Source organism: Canis aureus, chromosome 10 (genome assembly GCF_053574225.1).
Source record: "Canis aureus isolate CA01 chromosome 10, VMU_Caureus_v.1.0, whole genome shotgun sequence".
Classification (NCBI taxonomy): Eukaryota; Metazoa; Chordata; class Mammalia; order Carnivora; family Canidae; genus Canis; species Canis aureus.
The window spans coordinates 25,837,367-25,860,355 of NC_135620.1; the positions used below are offsets into that span (position 1 = coordinate 25,837,367).

At 37.1% G+C, this 22,989-nt stretch overlaps 1 long non-coding RNA gene across 1 annotated transcript in view; it reads right to left on the minus strand.

Annotated features, from left to right (window-relative positions):
• Positions 1-21,696, minus strand: part of LOC144321623 (uncharacterized) — a 40,240-nt gene extending 18,544 nt beyond the window's left edge. Inside the window, exons 1-3 of the long non-coding RNA XR_013387221.1 lie at positions 21,591-21,696; positions 7,573-7,719; positions 4,206-4,336 (exon numbers count right to left, since the gene is read on the minus strand). This is a non-coding gene — a long non-coding RNA (uncharacterized LOC144321623). The remainder of the gene's footprint in view (positions 1-4,205; positions 4,337-7,572; positions 7,720-21,590) is intronic.
• Positions 21,697-22,989: the final 1,293 nt, after the last annotated feature.

Genomic DNA, 22,989 nt, shown 5'->3' on the forward strand with positions numbered 1-22,989 from the left:
TGTCCTTCATCAGAGCAGATTATCTGTTGAAGAGGAGGCAGAAGACATGGGAGAGGAGTTCCTGTGGCCCTCTCAGCAAGCCTCTCTGCCTTCCTCCTCTCAACTCCACAGTACTCTGGATTCTCTCTCTTCTATCTTTTCAGGAACCGACTGCTCCCAATTATTGGCATTCTCCATTTCATCATTGTGATCTTCTTGGCCACACTTAACAAGTTCTGGTTTCTCCGGTATCAGACACAACTCTTCCTGAACACTCCTCCAGCCTCATTACACTTTCTCTGCTTTATGACAATGCCAGATTTCATTTTGGCAGTGATTTTGTTAAGATGGCTAATGCAAAGCGGATCTTGAGGGAAACATGTGTTTTTCAGTCTTAATAACTCTTGTGAAGAACTATTAAGACTTCATGGACTGAGGGTCCCTCTCCTTTGCATTTCATTTAGTTTTACTGTAATGCCTCTGCCAAGTTGATGTTCCTCGTCTGAATATTCCTGACCCTGAATACTGCTGGAAATTGGTAACCAGCTGTACAGAAGGTGTTTGTTTGCTGATATTTACTGAAACAACGCTTCTATTCCTGTAACCAAAATCAGCAAGCTTAACAAATTAAATAATTAAAGGCTGCTAGAAATCGACCTTGGTGCAAGGCATATCTTTCTCCATTTTTCCTCAGTGGCACATGTTTCAGTGCAAAATATTCACTTGATCATGGGGAAAGGGTAAGAACATAAGGGGAGGAATGCATAAAAAAAAAAAAAAAGCCAGTGTGTGAGTGTATGGTTGATGGCTGGCTGGGACTTGAAAGATCAGAGGAACAGAATTTTTAAAATCTAATTTCCAGTGGGCCAGAAAAATCATTCCTTGTCCCTCTACTCTGGATTGCGTTAAAAACCTATACCCAATTTCATTAGAATCATGTTCATAAGGACAAATAAATAAACAAGGACCAAAAACAACAATAGACAAAACCAGGCACCTGAACAAAACTGCTTCTGATAGTTTGAGACAAACGGGCACATTCTGATACTCTTTCTGCACATGTATTCCAAAGCTCTACCTAAGTAGGAAGGTTTGGCTTTCAACTGCAGAAAGCCCATGCCCGAGAACTCTGTTGCTAAAACCGCCACCCAGCCCCTGTCTACCGGCAGCTGGGAGCTGGCGCCCACGAAGAAGATGGATGTTTATAATTTGAAGCTCAGCTCCCATTCCATGTAGGAGAATCAGCTTTTTTCAGCTATCAATATCAAAGGCAGGATTAATGGCTTCATAACATTTTTACTAATAGTAGTAATAAATCTGGATTTTATACTGACCTCTGTCCCAAAGCACTTCACAAGCATAACGAGAAATACAAACTCCCCCAAATATTGTTTTATACAGTCAAAAACCACTTCCTGTGAAATGAAAGGCACTTGCTGTTTAACAACCCACAGATACATTAGACAACAATTTAAGGCAGGATTATCCAATTGTAACCAAAGCCAGAATTGATTTAGGTAGAATGCAATTACCTCAGACACTCCTGATCTCCATTTTACTTCCCATGTGAACAGACATTAAGGAGGAGTCCAGTTATTACCCACCTCTGTATTTGGTCCCATCCTGAGTCTTTTAGGAAGATAACAGAGCAGGTGGTGTACGTCCCTACATGGGAAAACTGTCTACCTGACCCCAGGGCACAGTGCGCCTCCATGAACCAAAGAGCGGTGGTCTCATTACCAGGTGTTCTCGCCAAAATGGTTGGGTTTCTCTGTTCGGCTGTTGGGACTCTCCTTGTGAAATTTTCTCTTAGCTTATACCTTGTTTTCCTGGCCAGTCTGTTCAGAGGCTCAATTAATTTGACTGTCTTTCCCTGGGCCAATTTCCAGCTCTCCCAAGGCAATCCCTTGAAATATGGGCCACAGCAGCACGTGTTGCCCATTGCTTCTCTACGAGTCACTATCCTGACAAAGAGTCATGAAAATGGTTTGGTGAAACTGCTTATTGTATTCTCCCTTTGGGGGCTTTCCTCATCTTCTAACAAATTAAAGGCTCTGCGAATCCCTATAGTAGATACTTTGCTTAAGTCAACACTTCCCAAGTTCAATGACATTCTTTATTCCCCTTTCATGAAACAAATATTAACATCTCATAGAACTTAGGCTCCAAGAACACTCTTTGAAAAGACACTGTTTTATGGAGTGTCTCAGAGATTGAGTTATAGCTACATTCAGGTTTTCTCATCTATAGAATAAAAGCATTAGACTGGAACCTTTCTGAGACTCTTGTCAATTCTAAAACAACAAACACATAATGTTAAATATAGTGCTGGAGGAATCATTCTCAGGGTGACCCTGAGTCTATAACTAAATATTCCTCAACCTATACTTTTTTACACAGTCTCTCTCAATATTCCAGATGTTTTCCCCCTGCTTAGAACTGGAAATCTCTTGTCAATAAAATGTAAAATTTATTGGTGGATGGGTTTTATTAGTTGGCAGACACAGGAAGCAGAATTCCCCTGAGAAGAGTGTATCCATTATCTCCACTCTCCTAGATTTTAATCTATCTGAACTTGAGATATTAGTTAACAGAGTCCATATACTACGTAAAATTGACTCATTGTGAATCTTGAATTAATGGGATACAGAGCTTGGATCCTCATTTGGATCTTTAGTGGTCAGTCTAAAACAAAACCTCTGACTTGGCACACAACAAATTAGCATATCAAAAGAGCCCAATGACAAAAAGGAAGATATATCCTAAATTTTCCTTTAGATCTCTGGAATATTTCATTCCATCCATTCAGTGATGACTTGGAGAATCTAGACAGATCTTTCTTTTTTTTTTTTTTTATTGGTGTTCAATTTACTAACATACAGAATAATACCCAGTGCCCGTCACCCATTCACTCCCACCCCCCGCCCTCCTCCCCTTCTACCACCCCTAGTTCGTTTCCCAGAGTTAGCAGTCTTTACGTTCTGTCTCCCTTTCTGATATTTCCCACACATTTCTTCTCCCTTCCCTTATTTTCCCTTTCACTATTATTTATATTCCCCAAATGAATGAGAACATATAATGTTTGTCCTTCTCCGACTGACTTACTTCACTCAGCATAATACCCTCCAGTTCCATCCACATTGAAGCAAATGTTGGGTATTTGTCATTTCTAATAGCTGAGTAATATTCCATTGTATACATAAACCACATCTTCTTTATCCATTCATCTTTCGTTGGACACCGAGGCTCCTTCCACAGTTTGGCTATAGTGGCCATTGCTGCTAGAAACATCGGGGTGCAGGTGTCCCGGCGTTTCATTGCATTTGTATCTTTGGGGTAAATCCCCAACAGTGCAATTGCTGGGTCGTAGGGCAGGTATATTTTTAACTGTTTGAGGAACCTCCACACAGTTTTCCAGAGTGGCTGCACCAGTTCACATTCCCACCAACAGTGTAAGAGGGTTCCCTTTTCTCCGCATCCTCTCCAACATTTGTTGTTTCCTGCCTTGTTAATTTTCCCCATTCTCACTGGTGTGAGGTGGTATCTCATTGTAGTTTTGATTTGTATTTCCCTGATGGCAAGCGATGCAGAGCATTTTCTCATATGCATGTTGGCCATGTCTATGTCTTCCTCTGTGAGATTTCTGTTCATGTCTTTTGCCCATTTCATGATTGGATTGTTTGTTTCTTTGCTGTTGAGTTTAATAAGTTCTTTATAGATCTTGGAAACTAGCCCTTTATCTGATATGTCATTTGCAAATATCTTCTCCCATTCTGTAGGTTGTCTTTGAGTTTTGTTGACTGTATCCTTTGCTGTGCAAAAGCTTCTTATCTTGATGAAGTCCCAATAGTTCATTTTTGCTTTTGTTTCTTTTGCCTTCGTGGATGTATCTTGCAAGAAGTTACTATGGCCGAGTTCAAAAAGGGTGTTGCCTGTGTTCTTCTCTAGGATTTTGATGGAATCTTGTCTCACATTTAGATCTTTCATCCATTTTGAGTTTATCTTTTAGACAGATCTTTCAATAATGGATACTGAAAGGGTTTAAGGTGTGGAGGGTCAGGGCATAGCAACTGATGTTCACTGAGACGTAAGCATCGTCAAGAGACCCTGAGAACATAAAATAAATACTTTACCTGTCTTTTTTTCTTCCTTTATTACCTAAAGTTTGACATTGGTTGGTGAGAAATTTAGTAAATTTAGTAAAGGGTATATGAGAAAGGAAGTACCTTGCGGCCATCCATCCACTTAACAAGAATGCATCTGGCACCTCTGGCGATCTGGGTGCTTGTGCTAGAGATGCAGAGATGGGAAGGGCACAGATGGGTATGTTTCCCTTTCTTTGCACCTGGGAGTGTGACTGTGAAGAGAGACATGGACAGTATTCACATAACTACATTGTTCATTCTATGAATTCATACTAATATACAGTCTCTGAATGCAAGAGGCCTGTTTCTATGATAGCATTTATCTAGGAGGCCTGGCTTAAAACAGTGGCATAGACTTCTCAAATAGAAGGATTTGATGGATAAGAAAGAGTTCCCTGAGTTGGATAGAAGAAACAACAAGAACCAATGTGCAGTGGAAAGAAATTTTCTCACAGTGTGTGCAAGGAGTAGCACATTGTTGGTATTTTGGAGTACATGTCTCTTAGATACCTTGGTACATTTTTTGTGGGTATATTTCTTTTTTAAAAAAATATTAAAAAAAAAATAAAAAAAATATTTATTCATGGGAGACAGAGAGAGAGAGAGAGAGGCAGAGACATAGGCAGAGGGAGAAGCAGATTCCCTGTGGGAAGCCCAATGTGGGACTCGATCCCAGGACCCCGGGGTCATGCCCTGAGGGAAGGCAGATGCTCAACGATTGAGCCACCCAGGCGTCTCCAGATTTGAATATATAAAACTAATCTTAAAATATTTTTAAAGCATCATAGAAAATTCTCCTTAGAAAATGTACCTCTCTGAGGCACAATATCTATTTGGGAAATAGGTTTTATTCATCAGAAAAGGTGCATCAAATGTGGTATTTGTAAAACCTAAAATTTTAAATTGTAAAGTCCTTTAAGATCATTGTAAACATTTAAAATGATACAAACGTGTACAATTAATTTTTTTCTTCCCATGGCCTATGCCACTTCTAGTTTCATTGCCTAGGGAGGTAAACTTAGAGTGTCATTATTAAAAGTTTGCTGTGCCTCCACATTCATGGTCAGTTGATTTTTGACAAGAGCATCTAGAGATTTCAGTGGGGAGAGAATAGTCTGTTCGACAAATAGCTCTGGAACACCTGAATATCCTAAGACAGAAGAACTAAGTTGGACCCCTTCATCACAGCCTCTATAAAATAAACTCAAAATGGATTGTGGACCTAAAAGCAGATGCTAAAATGATAAAACAATTAGAAGGAAATGTAAGAGTAAATCTTTGTTGGTTTTAGGGTAGGCAAAGCCATCTTAGATGTGATACCCAAAGCACAGGTAGATGTAAGACAAAAACACTAGTTGTACTCCATCACAATTAAAACAGCCATTTGACTGACTGTATATTTCTCATGAGAAGCTGCAGAGGCAAGAAGACAGTGGGACAATTTCTTTAAAATATTGAAAGAGTAGAACTGTAGGCCTAGTATTCTCAAAATAATAAAAATATCCATAAGGAATAAATCCAAAGTAAAGGCATTATAATATGGAGGAAAAATGAACGAATTTGTTGCCAGCACCTTTGCTCTATAAAAAGCATATAAGAACATTGAGACCAGAGGGAGGCTTAGAACTTCAGAAATGAGAGGATAGGAACAGAAATGGTAAATATCTGGTAAATAAAATATTATTAAAATAGTATTAAAAATAATAAAAGTATTACCATTAATAATTTAATAAATTTATTTATCTAAAATTTAAAATATGACATCATCTGGTGGGGTATGTATATATACATACACGTACACACACACACATATACATATATAATCCTAAGGAATCTATAAAACACTCTTAGAACTAATTTGTGAATTTCTTAAGTTTACAGAATACGGGATGCCTGTGTGGCTCAGCAGGTCTGCCTGCAGTTCAGGGCATAATACTGGGGCCTGGGATCAAGTCCCGCATTGGGCTTCCCACAGGGAGCCTGCTTCTCCCTCTGCCTATGTCTCTGCCTCTCTCTCTGTATTTCTAATGAATAAATAAAATCTCAAAAAAAAGTTTACAGAATACAAGGTCAGTTTTTAAAAAATGAATTGTATATATACTAAGTGGACAACTGAAGATTTAGAAAAATACACTACCATTTATAAAAGCACAGAAAATCTGCAATATTTATGTATAACTCTAACAAAATGTGTTAAGACTAATGCAGTGTAAGGAATCATAATCTTATATTGCTAGTTAGTGCCATCACATTTTTCTGCGGTCCCCCAAATTGACATGTATGAATGAATTGTTTCCTTAATTAATCTGTTTCTTAAATGTGGCATTCATTTGTCTCTATCATTGAAAAAACAAATCCTGGATACAAGGAACTTGAAATAAGCCAAATACTTCTAGCAAAAAATAAGAGTTCTTCCCAGAACAAGAGGACTAATTATATGATAATCAGAAAAAAAAAAAAAAAAAAGGCCCACCACTGTCTATATAGACTCTGTTCCCTTTCTCCAGGGAACTGAAGTTTCTGGATGGCAACATAAATAAAATAAATAGCACGTGGGGCAGTGACTCTGCGGTATGTGGCAGAGAGGGAGGTTTTTTGGGAGAATTGTAGTGTTAGTTGAACTCCTCTATCGCAGAGGCTCACCTGAGCAACGGCTGTACTGGGCTTCCCGGTGGGAATACAGTGAGAGTAGCCTCTGCACTTGTCTCTAGAGAGTTGTGAGGGAACTGACTTGGAGTGAGTGATTTAGGGCCTCAGTACAGACAACCCGGTTGACTTCTGATCATACCAGGTGAGGAGGGCTGATGCACAATCATTGAGAGGTTAGGGACTGTTTTAATTTAAAGGGATTGCTGTTTACTGAGTTTTCCAAATTCCAGGATACTGTTTAGTGTGCTAACAGGATGTATTAGGGAATGTTAGACCTTAACTTAGAACCCTATTAAAAGCAGGAGAACCCAACCCCGCCCTGGAGGGTAAAACATTCATTGCAGATATTCAGACTTTACAAATGCCTGTGATTCCCTAAAGAAGAAAATGCCTTTAGACAGGAGAATGTGAGAACCAAATTCAGGAACTGGATGCAGTGGCAGTGGTGGATCGAGGACAAGCATGAGCGAGGTTGGAGGGGGCAGATGTGTGCTTGTCTCTACCTCCAAAGCATGTCTGCATGCTTCCTTCCCTGGGCTCCTCTGACTCCTTCTCATACTCCCTCAGGCATCTTGAAGCATGTAAGGGAAGAAGAGGTGGTGGAAAAGAAAGGAGGACACTATGGCACCGCCATGGATTAAGTTTTCCTCCAGTGACTAGTGTTCATTTCTATGACTATGTTACCTAGTATCCATGCACTTTTAAAAAAATCCTCTACATTTTTGGACGTACTTCCAAGTATTTTCTCATGTAATGGTTTGGTGGTGGGTCCCTGAGTCATCTACATTTCCTTACTCACATTTTAGGAGATAGAACATCCCATTATTTAATTCTGCGTATGTGTCCCAATTGTCGCTTCAAGCTTCCAGCCTAGATTTCCAGCACAGGGTCACAGTTGGATTGTATCGCAGGTGGTGATACAGTGTACCTCTGTTTGTTTTTCCATCTGGAAATGAATCACTAAAATCTCAAAATTCATTCTAAGCCACCCACCTATAGACAACATGCTAATAGAATGTTTCACTCCTGCAGGTTATTGGAATGGAAAAGGGGAGCTAAAATGCAGTGCATCATTGGCAGAAATATTTCTCTGATGGAATTTATTAGTTAAGCCACTATGGAGGAATACAGATTTTCTCTGATGGGTTTCATTCTGGTTTGCTAGGTAAACAAAACATTTTTTCAAAGAAATTTATGAATTTACACATAGGTTGGAGATGAAATTGTTCTTGAAATCTACTGCTTAGAACATTTGATCAAATACAGCTTCAATTCATTCTAGATATAAAATTTATAAAGAGCCTGGCCAGGGAATTGATGAAGGGTCACCTTTTTTAAAAAAGAGAAAATTAATAGAGAAGATTCTCATATGGGTAAGTGTCCTATCTCTATGGGTGGGGATGAGAAGATGTGTGCTTTGGACAAGGAGGTGATCACATGGATCCATTCACATTCTGCCACTGGGTTATGCTTATAGTTGTTCAAGATTTCCATGGTCTTGTTTCTTCTTCTGCTTCTCAGGCTCCAGCTTTTCTAAAGCACCAAGATATTGTTGATTTTTCTGTTGTTTGAAATAAGCAACAGTGAGTTGGGCAGGAGTACAATGGACAGGAGTTTGTCGGTCAAAATTACCTTATAATTTTTGAATTTTCAAAAAAGCAAACCATTACTATATGACTACTTAACACCTTCCTAGTGTTGCAGTTGCATACAAAATATTTTATCATCCTAGCTTTTCAGATTTGGTTCTGTCACTCCTAAAATGAGGGTTATTAAGTTGCAGTCCAAACATTTCTTGAGCATCTACCACATAAGGGCATTTTCCTAGCTTTTCCCAATTGTGAAGTTGGTGACACCATTTTGAATTCAGTGAGGAACCAGCTGCTTTCTAGGAAGGGATGTCTTTCCAGGGACAACTTTAGCTCACATAAATCCTTAGCATGACTGAAATCCTTTTTTCTAAACGTGAAACCTTATGGATTCAGTCCCAAGGCCATGGTTTGCTGAGGATGAATGGTTTCCATTTCCTTGTTTGTTGTGTAGCATTTGGATCTTCTCCAGCCAGTGGGAGTCAAGGCAGACTGTTCATTACATATGCTTAATGGAACGGGAAATTAACACAATGGAAAAATATGTATTGCTACCCAGTCTCTGAGAGTACTTCAATTTCAACTAAGTACAGAAAGGTGATACCTTGTTATTTTATAACATTGTTTAATTACTCAAGCAATACATGTTTACTGTAGAAAAATAAAGATAAGCGGAAAGAAGAAATAAAAGTCACTTACCCTCAATACCTAAAGATAACTAGTATTAACATTTTGATATACATCATCTCAGATTTGTTTGTGTGCTTAGATTGGACCACACTGTTTGTGTTTTAAATTCTGTTTTTCTTTGGGTTAATAATATTTGATTAAAAACTTCCTCTGTTGATAAATCTATTTCACAACATTTAAAAATGGCTCCATAGTTAGTTGTGGCACTTTATATACTCCTATCCATTTAATTGAACCCTCCTTTGGTAAATGTGTAGTATTTCCAATTTTTAGCTATTATATGTTACATCATAGTAAATGTTATTGACATCAATTTTTTTACACTTATTAATTATTTCCTAAGTAAAAATTGCTTAAAGTTTAATGCTTTGTCAAAAGGCCTGCATTTTTGTGTATTTTGATAAATATTGTTAAATTGTCTTCTAGGAAAGTTATACCAGCTTCTTTTCACAATAACATTATATGAAGGTACTCATTTTCTCTACATTGCTGGCAATTTCAAGTATTATTAATTTAAAAATCACTACCAATTCTGAGAGGTGAAAACTAGTAATTTATGGTCTTAAGTTAAATTTCTTTGGTTACTAGTGAGTTTCAGTAATGTTTTTATGTTTAATGTCCATTTTCACTTTTTCTTTTTAAATTGCTTATTCATATTCTTTGTCTATTCTATCAATGTGTATAATTTTCTCTTATTGAAGTAATCATTTTGGGGATTTCCATAACAAGATGGTTTTTATGTAATATTTGTTAGTAGTTGAGGTAAAGGAGCCAACCATCCTGAACTCACCCAGAGCCCAACACTAAAGATGTTTATATTAATAGTTGGATTGTAATACCTGTTGTTTATTAAGCACAGTTTAAAATAATTCTCCACTGCTTACCATCTCAGAAAATACCTGGCCTCTTTATCATTTTTTAGTGGTATACCATAGTAAATGAGTGAAATAAATATTTTTCTCTTACATAGGATTTTTGCTTCAATCTATCCGCATTTCTGTGTCCCTTTAGATCTGCTTCCCTTTTTTATGCTCACTAGTTCCCAGTGCATTTCACTATAAACATCCACCACCTCCATTTCTTAGTGGAAGTGCTGCCCTCTTGCTGTCTTAACTCACTTTCCCATCAGGGCCCTTTGAACACATTGCCTAGGGACATTCCATAACCAGTGGCCATGGCTGTACCGCCTCCTTGTCCCCCAAGAGGGCCAGGACTGAGGTGTGACATCCCATCTTTGAGCTCCCATGTGAGACTGAGCCAAAGCCACCCTCCACTGGATTTTGCTTCCTTTCACACCCCAGCGTGATCTCTTTCCTTCCCAGTTCCCACTTGCCCTCTCCCACTTTCCTTGAGAACATTTACTGCAAAATAACTTTCACAAAATGCTTGTTATTGGTTCTGCTTCTGGGATATGTCCCCTAAGGCACATATGTCAATATTTAGAACTTCAAGGAATGTGGCAGTGAAGGTCAGTTCATATTGTGAACTCTAATGGCGAATAATAACTACGGTAATTGGCATTTTTGAGACATTACTATGAATTTAACACTTTGATAAGTGCTTTCTCATGAAATTAATTTCTCATCTGATCCCCATATGTGGTATCTCTGTTTTTTTTTTTTTTTCTCGAGGCAAGAAAACTAAGCTAAATTTGTTTATGTTCACATAGATTCTCAGTGGCCAAAATGGGATTCAGAGCCAAGTCTAGCAGACTTCAGAGCTCAAGATCTGTAATTATACCTGAGAAGAGGCATAGGGTAGGCTGTGGCAGGGTCAGAAATTGTTCTCAGGACCCTTGGGCATTCTTGGACACAATTTGAGGTGCATGCACACTGACTGACAGTCACACACAGGCAGTGTGTGACTCAACATTCTCCTGAATTACAAATGTGTACAAGGTGCCTTTAAAGGACTACTCCCCCTTATTTTTTTCCAGCTTACTACAGTTTTGTAGGAGAAGGAAAACATGAAAAAAAAAAAAAACCTCTCTGTTGGGCAGAAAGTCAAGGTAGAGATATATTTGATGACACAGAATCTGGATCATCAGAGATTTTTTTTTTTCATTTAGTGGCCTAAGTCCTATACACTTATTAGCACATGAGCACAGCCATGTACATAATTATAAATTCTGCATTTAGTGACAAGGATGCTTTCATTTTGACTTTCTCCTACAGACCCAGACCAAAATCACAAACAAAACTGAGATTTAAGAGACTTGTGCAGATTGCAACTCTTCTGTTGGCTAACTCAGCTTCTTCATTTAGAAGCCCTCAGTAGGGCTCATGATGGAAAATAGCAGCAACAACACCAAGATGCCCATAGAAATTTGAATTTCAGATAACCAATGAATGATTTTTTTTTATTGATTTATGATAGTCATACAGAGAGAGAGAGAGAGAGAGGCAGAGACATAGGCAGAGGGAGAATAAGCAGGCTCCATGCACCGGGAGCCCGACGTGGGACTCGATCCCAGGTCTCCAGGATCGCGCCCTGGGCCAAAGGCAGGCGCCAAACTGCTGTGCCACCCAGGGATCCCCCAATGAATGATTTTTTAATATAAGGATCTTCCATACCATTTTTCTCTATGTAATATTTGGGGCCTACTTAGACCAAAGGACTATTTGCTGTGCATCTGAAATTCAAATTTAACTGGGCATCCTATATTTTATCTGGCAACTTACTTTCCTTAAACCCCACCTCCACCCCCATAGCAATGCTCTTTGTGTTATGGCCTGCTTGTAGGATCTTACTGTTAGGCTCATGTATTCAAAAGTATCCATCTCAAGACAGGTAACGTCACCACGGGTAAGCTCTTATTGGGCCCTCTGCTTCCAAGTCACTAGCTACAAACCACTTTCCACCCAGGTGTCTGAAAGCATTCCAAAACACAAATCATACCACTCCCTTCCTTAAAACCTTTTAGTGGATTTCTATCACATTTTGAATATAATCTAAAGGATTATCCGTGTGGTCTATGATTTTTTCTGTGATCAGACCCTCCTTTCCTCACTGACCTCTATCTTGTCCCTCTTGTCAAACAAGAGAGCAGTTCCAGATTAATTTCCAACCTTGCCCAATCCCCCAAAGGGATCAGGAGGAGAGTCTTCCCCCTTCAGAGGAGCTGAACTTTCATCCTCTTAGAATAGCCAGTCATTGGCTAAGATTTACCCCAGAAACATGTTAACTCCCAAATAATCCTTCAAAGATTCTCTTAAAAGCACACTGCTATGTTTTCTGATCGCTGCTTTATAATTGTTATAATCCATCAATTTAATATTGTTATGAAAAATTCTAATAAATCATGACTTAGTCACAACTGATAAGACATGACTAGCATCCTGGGCTATGTGTTGAGTCCCCCTAATTTATTATCCCATTTATTTGAAATCGATTGAAATTAAAGATCTTCTCTGAAGGCTAGGTAAATGGCCTTGGGCAGAATTCCGTCCAGTGTTCAAATTAAGGAATTGCTTTCCAAGCTGAAGTTGGGGTCTGAGAGATTTTATCTGAAAACTCTTTTCCTGTCTCTCTGTTCTGGAGAGGTGAGGGCCAGGGGCACACCCAGTCCTGCTTCTGTCTCCTGGACTGTAGACTATGAATCCCTGACTACACCCACGCCACTCCTACCAGTGCTACCCAATTCTGAATAATTCAGGCATTTTCAAGGGAAAATGTACTGTGGAATGACATTTTCAGAATCGAATAGACTGATATCTTTGATTAAAAAAAATTGTCTCAATCAAAAAGGAGCCAAAAGTCTTAGCCACTCTCTTTTAAAATTAATTTCCTGAATTATCTTTTTAATCAGAAACTTTGGTTCTTTATTTTTTTATGAGTTATTACTGTTTCAAAAGGCCAGATGTCCCAAAACTCTCACTCTTGGTTTATAACGTCAGACTGCCTCATATGCATATTAAAAAATGCTTTTTTATAGTTAGATCCATGCATCTGGCTCATTTACAATGGTGCCAAGTAATAAAGCAAATGTTTTAAAATGGGAGTTACGTTTTAAAATTAATAAAATTAACGGGTAAATATATGAAGAGACCTCCAGTCTTAGTAATAACCAGAAGAAAATGAACTAAAACAATAATGAGATGCTTAAAAAGTCAGATAATGCCGGGGTGGGGGGAATCAGATGCAAAGAGATAGGACTCTATAATCTCCCATCCTCCTCCAGACATATACCAGAGCACAATGAGGTGAGGGCTTTGCTTGTACAAATGAGAGTGTGAATTAGTACAAGCAATTTGGCAATAGCTACTAAAATTAAAGAGAAGTAAAGCCTATAAACCAGCTGTTTCATTCTGAGAATGTAATACCACATAATTCTTGTGCATAAGTTCCAAGAAACCTAAATGAAGATCGGTTCATTACAGGGTTGTTTCAGGAAAAAAAAAAAAATCTCATAATAATCCAGTTGTCCTTCAGTAAAGGAAAGGAGAAATTAACCATTTTATATTCATAAAATGAGATACTATTATGCAGTAAAAAACATCTATAGTAATAGATATAGTTTAAAAAAGATCAGTGTGATCAACAAAGGTAGATCTTTTGAAAACAGTATTGGGTTAAAAAGCAAATTGCCAATGCTATGTATAGTACAATATTTTTTTAATAAAGATTTTATTCACTTATTCATGAGAGACACACAGAGAGAGGCAGAGACATAGGCAGAGGGAGAAACAGCCTCCCTGCAGGGAGCCCGATGCCGGACTCCATCGCAGGACCCCGGGATCACGCCCTGGGCTGAAGGCAGATGCTCAACTACTGAGCCACCCAGGGGTCCCTAATATAATATATTTTATGTGGAAATAATATATTTTGCTAACTAAAGCATGTATACTTAGTTAAAAGTATGCAATGGTGTAGATATATTTTAAATTTATGATAGAGGTCACCTCCAAGGAGAGGAGATAAGAATGTAGTATGGTGGAGAACAGAGGAGACATCACCTTTATTCTTAGTTTTCTTTAAGAAATATGAGGAAATATGATAAAAATATTAGCGTTTGTTTCTCTGAGTGGTAAGTACACGGAAATTTATTATCCTTTGCATTCTGTATTTTAAAAATAGTAACAATAATGGAATGGAATAATGGAATAATCAATCAATATAAAAGCAACAATCACCCCAAAAGAAAAATGGGCAAAGAACATGAACAGGAAATGTTGCACTCATATGGGAAATTTAAGAAATGAAATGGATGAACATAGGAGAAAAAAGAGGCAAACCATAAAACAGACTCATAACTATAGAGAAGAAAATGAGGGTTGATGGAAGGAGGTAGGTGGAGGATGGGCTAAGTGGGTGACCGATATTAAGGAGGGCACTTGTTATGATGAATCCTGGGTGTTACATGTAAGCAATGAATCACTAAATTATACTCCTAAAACCGATATTACAGTATATGTTAGCTAACTGGAATTTAAATAAAAAATTGAAACTATGAAACAAGTAAAATTACACTGTGTATGAAAAAAATGAAATTCCTAACGTTGTATAAAGTAATGCAAATTAAAAGATGTAAGTATTTCACATACAAGACTGCCAAAGATTAAAATGAATGATAGAACTATAAAAGGTAGGGTCCCTGGGTTGCTCAGCGATTTAGTGGCTGCCTTCAGTCCAGGGCATGATCCGCGAGTCCCGGGATCCAGTCCCACATCGGGCTCCCTGCATGGAGCCTGCTTCTCCCTCTGCCTGTGTTTCTGCCCCTCTCTTTCTCTCTGTGTCTCTCATGAATATATAAATAAAAAATCATAGAAAAAAACCATAGAAGGTATAAGGAAGTATGATTTCTCAACACAGCTAAAATTAAGGGAAGTTAATACAGTATTTCTGTAAGGTAATTTAGTTATATATTAATGATAAATAGGTATGTAGATAAATTAAAATGTGCAATTATGTTCATCTAACAATTTTTCTTTTAGAAATTTATAACAAGAACATAGAAATATATCCATGCCATTATTTATATTTGGTAATGCAGAAAATATGTATTGAATGACACACCAAAAAAGTGGTGAATGTCCCTCTGAGAAAGGGGATGGGCAATCAAGTTTGAAGTGATATAGGGAAATCCATTATATATTTTTTATATACTCTGATTTTTAAAAGTTTTTATTTAACTCCAGTTAGTTAACATGCAGTGTTATATTAGTTTCATGTGTACAATATAGTGATTCAGCAATTCTTATATCACTTGTCATGATAAGTGAACCCCTTAATCTCCATCATCTATTTCACTCATTGCCCCACCCACTTCTCTGCTAACCATCAGTTTGTTCTCTATAATTAAGTCTCTAAAAAAAGTCTCTATCTTGGTTTATCTCTCTCTTCTTATTCTTTTTGCTCATTTGCTTTATTTCTTAAATTCCACATATGAATGAAATCATATAGTATGATTTCATACTGACTGATTTATTTTGCTTAGTGTTATATTCTCTAGCTCCATCCATGTCTTTGCAAATGGCAAGATACCATTATTTTTATGGCTGAATAATATTCTGTTATATAATATATATTATTAATTATGTTATATAATTATAAATATAATATAATATATAATTATATGTTATTTTTACTATATTTTATACCACATATCTTTGTCTATCGATGAATGCTTGGGCTACTTCCATATCTTGGTTATTATAAATAATAATGCACTAAACATCAAGGTGCATGTATCCCTTTGAATTAGTGTTTTTGTATTTTTTAGGTAAATACCCAGTCATGTGATTGCTGGATTGTAGGATGCTTCTCTCTTTTTTTGCTTTTTTAAAAAGATTTTATTTATTTATTCATGAGAGACACAGGGAGAGAGAGAGAGGCAGAGGGAGAAGCAGGCTCCACGCAGGAAGCCTGATGCGGAACTTAATCCCAGGACTTTAGGATCACACCCTAGGCCAAAGGCAGGCGCTAAACCACTGAGTCACCCAGGAATCCCCCAGGATGGTTCTCTTTTGAACTTTCATACCTCCAAACTGTTTTCCAGAGTGGCTGCACAAGTTGGCTTTCCCACCAACAACGCAGGAGTGTTCCTTTTTCTCCATATCCTTACCAGCACCTGTATCTTGTGTTTTTGATTTTACCCATTCTGACAGGTGTAAGGTGATAGGTCATTGTCATTGTGGTTTTGATTTGCATTTCCCTGATGATGTGTGATGCCAAGCATCTTTTCATGTGTCTGTTGGCTATCTGGATGTCTTCTTTGGAGACATGTCTGTTCATGTCTGCTGCTCATTTTTAAATTGGATTGTTTGTTTTTTGGGTGTTGAGCTGTATAAGCTTTTTCTATATTTTGAGTACTAACCCTTTATTGGATATGTCATTTGCAAATATCTCCTCCCTTTCTATAAGTTGTCTTTTAGTTTTGTTTCCTTCACTGTGCAGATTTTATTTTGATGTAATCCCTTTAGCTTATTTTTGCTTTAGTTTCCCTCGCCTCAAGAAACCAATTTAGAAAAAAATTCCTTATAATCTGATTTTTAAAATCAGTGTATGTGTTACTTTTCTTTATGACAGCTTTGTCGAAATATAATGGACATATCATAAGCTCAACCTTTGAAATTCTATAATTCAGTAGGTTTTAGTATATTCAAAGAGACCATCACCATTATCTAAATTTAGAGTATTTGCATCATAGTAAAAAGAAACCTCATATTCTGTATTTTACACCTTGTAGGTTTAGGTTTACAGCCTTAAAACTTCACCTGGCTGCAGACATTTAATACATTTTCAGTCTCTATGGATTTGCCTTTTCTGGACATTTTATATAAATGGAACTGTACAACATGTGGCCTGGATTCTGTTGCTTAGCCTGTTTTCAAGGTTTATCCAGGTGTAGCATGTGTCAGTATTTCATTCCTTGTCTTGCCTGCATAATATTACATTGTATGGATATGCCACATTTTATGTATCTATTCATCAGGTTGATGGATATTTATTTGGGTTGTTTCTCCTTTTTGGTTATAATGTATAACACTGCTGTGAACATTGATGTACATTTTTTTTGTGTGGACATGTTTTTATTTATCTTGGATATGTAACTAAGGAGTGAAATTGCTGGTTGATAAGGTAACTGTTTAATGTTTGACAAACTTCCAGGCTATTTTCCAGAATGGCTGTACCACTTTACATTCCTATCAGAAGAATATGAGAATTCTAATTTCTCCAAATCCTTCCCAACATTTGGTATTATCTGGCTTTTTTGATACAGCCATATTAGTGGGTGTGAAGTGGTACCTTACTATGGTTTTGATTTGCATTTCCCTGGTAGCTAATGATGTTGGGCATCTTTCATGTACTTTTTGAGCATTTGTATATTTTCTTTGGTAAAACACTTGTTTAGATCTTTTTGCCCATTTTTGAATTACTTTTTTATAAAGATTATTTATTTATTGATTTGAGAGAGAGAGCATGAGCAGGGTCTTCTGGGTGGCTCAGTTGGTTAAGCATCTGCCTTTGACTCAGCTCATGATCTCAGGGTCCTGGTATCAAGCCCCACCTCTGGCTGCCTTCCCAGCAGGGAGTCTGCTCCTCCCTCTCTCTCTGCCTGTCGCTACCCCTAATTGTGCTCTCTCTCTGTCAAATAAATAAATGAAATCTTTTTTTTTTAAAGATTTTATTTATTAATTCACCACACACACACACACACACACACACACACACACACAGGGAGCGGCAGAGACACAGGCAGAGGGAAAAGCAGGCTCCATGCAGGGGAGTGTGACATGGGACTCGATCCCAGGTCTCCAGGATCAGGCCCTGGGCTGAAGGCGGCGCTAAACCACTGAGCCACCCGGGGTGCCCAAATAAATGAGATCTTTAAAAAATATGGTCTCTTATCAGATATATGATTTGAAAATATTTTCTACTATCATATGGGTTATATTTTCACTTTCTGATAATGTCCTTTGAAGAGTAAAGTTTTTAATTTCGATGTTTAGTCCAGTTTATCTGTTTTTTCCTTTTGTTACTTGTGATGTCGATGTTCTATCTAAAAGACTTGACCTAACGCAAGGTTACAAAGATCTGCTAGTATATTTTCTCCTGAGATTTTAAGTTTTATACTTAGGTCTATCATCCTTTTTTTTTTTTTTAAGATTTTATTTATTTATTTATTTATTTATTTATTTATTTATTTATCTATTTATTTATTCAAGAGAGACACAGAGAGGCAGAGACACAGGCAGAAGAGGGAGAAGCAGGCTCCCTGTGGGGAGCCCGATGCAGGACTGGATCCCGGAACTCTGGGATCATGCCCTGAGCCAAAGGCAGATGCTCAACTGCTGAGCCACCCAGGCGTCCCTCTTATCATCCTATTTTGAATTAATTAATTTTTGTACATAGTGTGAAGAAGTGATCAATTGTTATATTGGTGTATGTATTTCCAGGTATTCTCATACCATTTGTTGAAATACTGTTCTTTCCCCCATTCAATTATTAGGACAACCTTGTCAAAATCAATTAATCATAAATAACCATAAATCATAAACATTTATGCTGGACTCTTAATTCTATTCCATTCATTTATATGTGTATCCTTATGACAATATCACACTGTCTTGATTATTGTAAGCTAGTTAGGAATAGGAAAGTGTGAGTTCTCCAACTTCAGTTTTTAAAAAACTGTTAGCTATTTGGTGTCACTTGTGTTTCCCTGTGAATTTTAGGATAATGTTGTCAGTTTCAGCAAAGATGCCAGCTGAGATTTTGATAGGAATTGCAATGAATCTGAAAAGCATTTTTGGGAGTATTGCCATCTTAACAATATTAAATTTTCTAGTCCATGATCATGGTGTCTCTTTCCATTTACTTATATCTTCTTAACATACTTTACCAATGTTTTATACTTTTCAGTTTACACTTTTGTTAAATTTATTTCTAAAAATTTTCTTTTTTGATATTATTGGAAGTGACATTATTTTCATTATTTCAATTTTGCAGTGTTTATTGCTTGTATAGGTAAAGACAGTTGATTTTTGTATATTGGTCTTGTATCATGCAACTTTGCTGAACTTGTTTATTTGCTCTAATAGATTTTTTTGGTATGGATTGCTTAGAATTTTCTATCTACAGGATCATGTCTTCTTGAAGGAGAGTTTTACTTCTTCCTTTTCAATCTGGAGCCATTTTGTTTCCTTTTCTTGCCTAATTACCCTAGGTAGAACCTCTACTATAGTTGACCCTTGAACAACATGGGTTAGAACAGCATGGGTCCACTTATATGTGGATTTTTTTTTGTTAAATAGACTACAGTATTATAAATGTATTTTCTCTTCTTTATGATTTTCTTAATAATTTTTTCTCTAGCTAGCTTTATTGTATATATAACACATGTACACGTATAACATATATTATATATACACATATAACATATAATATACACAATATGTGTTAATTGACTGTTTATGTTATTGTTTAGGTTTCCAGTCAACAACAGACTATTAGTAGTTGTTTTGGGGGAGTCAAAATTAGATTTTCAACTGTGCAGGGATCTATGCCACAACCCCTGTATTGCTCAAAGTTCATTATATAATATTGAATAGAAATGATAAGAGCTGACATAGACATTTTTGGCTTGTTTGGTGCTCTCTCTCTCTCTTTTTTTTTTGTATATAAACTGAAGTTGTCATTTGAATGTTTTCTTTTTTTTAAGGATTTTATTTCTTTATTTGAGAGAGAACTCAAGAGAGCACAAGCAGGGAAAGCTGCAGAGGGAGAGGGAGAAGCAGGCTGCCTGATGAGCTGGGAGCCTGATGTGGGCTTGATCCCATGACCAAGGGGCTCATGACCTGAGCCAAAGGCAGACACTTAACGACTGAGTCATCCAGGCACCTTACCTTGGCTTGTTTCTGATCTTAGTAGAAGAGCATTTAGTCTTTCATTATTGACAATGATGTTAGCTGTGGTTATTTGTAGATGTCCATTATCAGCTTGAGTAAGTTCCCTTACATTCTTAGTTTTCTGAGGGTTTTTATCATAAAAGGGTGTGAGACTTTGTCAAATGCATTTTCTGTCTCTATTGATCTGATCATGGGGTTTTTGTCCTTTATTCTGTTCATATGATTTTTGAATGTTAAGCTATGATTGTTAATTTTATATGTTAACTTGACTGGACTAAGGGATGTGCAGACGAGGTAAGTAAAACATTATTTTTGAGTGTGTCTATGATTGTGTTTCTGGAAGAGATTAGGATTTGAAAAAGTAGACTGAGTAAAGAAGATTGCTATCCTTAATGAAGGTGGGCATCATCCAATCTGTTAAGGAGATGAATAAAATAAAAAGGTGTAGGAGAGGTGAATTTGCTTTCTTTGCTTGAGCTAGGACATCTGTCTTCTCCTACCTTTGTATACAGGTGCTGCTGGTTCTTTGGCCTTCAGACTCAGACTGGGATTTACATCATTGGCCCCCTCAACTCTTGGGTCTTTGGACTAGTGCTTAAACCATTGGCTTCCCTGGTCTCAGGCCTTTATACTCAGACAATTATGTCACCATCTTTCCTGGTTCTCCCTCTTGCAGATGGCAGATTGTAGGACTTCTAGGCCTCCATAATCATGTGAATCAATTCCTATAATAAATCTCTTCACATATGTCTATATATATTCAATTGTTCTATTTCTCTGGAGAATTCTGGAAATTAACCAAAGACTTGGAACAATACAGTGAAGTTCTGTTTAAACAAAATGGCTGAATCTTGTTAAGAACAGCCAGTTTTGTGGAGTTTTACCTAGCACTGTTCTCATCCCTCTCTCCTCATAACCTTGAGGGCCAGCAGTATCACAATTAATGATGCTGGTAAAGCCAGCAGGCTAGCAGCCACTGGAGGGGGCAAAATGATTTGGAGCTACCCCAAAGCCCCATCTCCTAAGATTATCATTATTTGACCCATCTAGCAGCTCCTGTCAATCTCCTGTCCCAGCATTTATCTTTGATTTGACTCAGAGTTTGCTGGGGAGTCCTATCCCCAGGGTATTAATTGCCATTCCAGAGGTACTTCTCTCCATGTATTACTTTTGCAGTGGAAATGTACTTTTGAAAATGTTTGTACAGCATAATTAAGAGTTATTTATACTAGTGATCAATTGGGAACAATTAAATGTTTAAAAATTATTTTGAAAAGAATGATATATCTGTAGCATTTAGAACAAGCATTTGGGTGTGGATAGTGTGTGTGTAGTATGTTAAATAATAATAGGTAGTAACTTTACATATGTCTGTAAAAGTGACAAACATATCCCAAAATATTAATAATGGCTATTTGGGGGAGGAGTTGGATTATGGATAATACTCCATATATAAATGTGATATAAACTTTAATATTCAATTAAAGTATGATGAATATATCTAAGATAATTTTACTTCCTAATTCAAAGAATACATTCTTTTGTACCATAATTTTTTAAAAATAAAAGTGTTATAAACTTGCCAGCTATTTGTAATCCATAAATGGACACAGGTTACTGTTTGATAGGAAATTTGCTATCTATATTATTACTTTGAAATCCTGGGTCAGAGGGATGAAAGATCTTACCTCTTGACTATTAGGTATGCATGCCACTTTCTTAGTTTTATTTAGTTGAGTTCAAGAGACACTAATACCAATTCCCAGAACTACTTTTGCTTTTAGAATCTGCACGGATCCCTGAGAATGTATAATTTCTCCATTGCTTAGCAACTGTTCCATTATTTTCAGGAACTTGTTAAATGAATGAATGCATTTTGATGACAAGACATCTTTATTCATTCCATGCTCTGGGCCACCATGTAATAATAAGAGATAACGAAATGAAATATTGCAAAGATCATGTCCCTAGTCACTTCAGCCCTCCAAAACCTTCAGAAGAGCTAGGTTGAAAAGAAACTTTTATGCAAACAGATTTTAAAAGCTAATAGAAAAAGCATATTGATTCTGAAATAATTGTCTACATACATTCACATTTTCTCTTTATCAGTTGTTGAATGACCTTCCATGGAAAAAATACAAATAGAAATTCTATGTGGATATCAATCTTTAGCAATTTCAAAATTCCTGAATTGGCTCTAGTTTCCCTTATACTAATGCATGTTATAAACTCGGACCTGAGTTGAAAGTAGCTAATAATCAAGGCTCCCACTTTATTTTATTATTTCTCTATTTATTTTATTTATTCATTTATTTATTCATGGGAGACTCAGAGAGAGAGAGGCAGAGACATAGGCAGAGGGAGAGACAGGATCCCTGCAGGAAGCCGGATGCGGCACTCGATCCTGGGACCCTGGGATCATGATCTGAGCCAAAGGCAGATGCTCAACCTCTGAGCCACCAGGTGCCCCAAGGCTCCCATCTTTAAACATTCAAAGATCATCCTGGAAAGATTGCACATCCTATAGAACCCATTTCCTTTGTTGGAAAGCAAATGCTGTATGTTAATCCCCTTCAAATGGAAATAACAATTCTAAACCACGATGGTTTAATATAGCTACATTTCGGTTTTAACTCTGAAAAAGCTCAGAGTAAAATTTTGGCACCTAAATTTCAGTTTACTGTCAGATCCTGACAAATTTTATTTTTTCCTAAGCCTGTGTAAGGAAACATGTACACACAAACACACACACACTCATAGCAAATGACGTTAACAATAAATATGAAAAGTTGAAAATATATTAGGTTCTAGGATTATGTCACCTAAAATATGTATGGTTGAATAATGAAATTTTGAGAACTGGATATATTTATAGGCTTAAAGTCAAGAAGCAGGGGCAGGACTTTAGAATCTTTCTGCTTAGTCCTTTCTCTTCAGCCCAGGAAAGCTTTAATGCTTATCTAAGGTCGAACCAACATTGGGAATCAACATTTCTATTTCCAATTCATGCTCTTCCAACTCAGTGTCTCTCTCTTCCTGCCAGAAACTTTGAGCTCAGGGTTAAAAATAATTTTGAGGTTTTTTTTT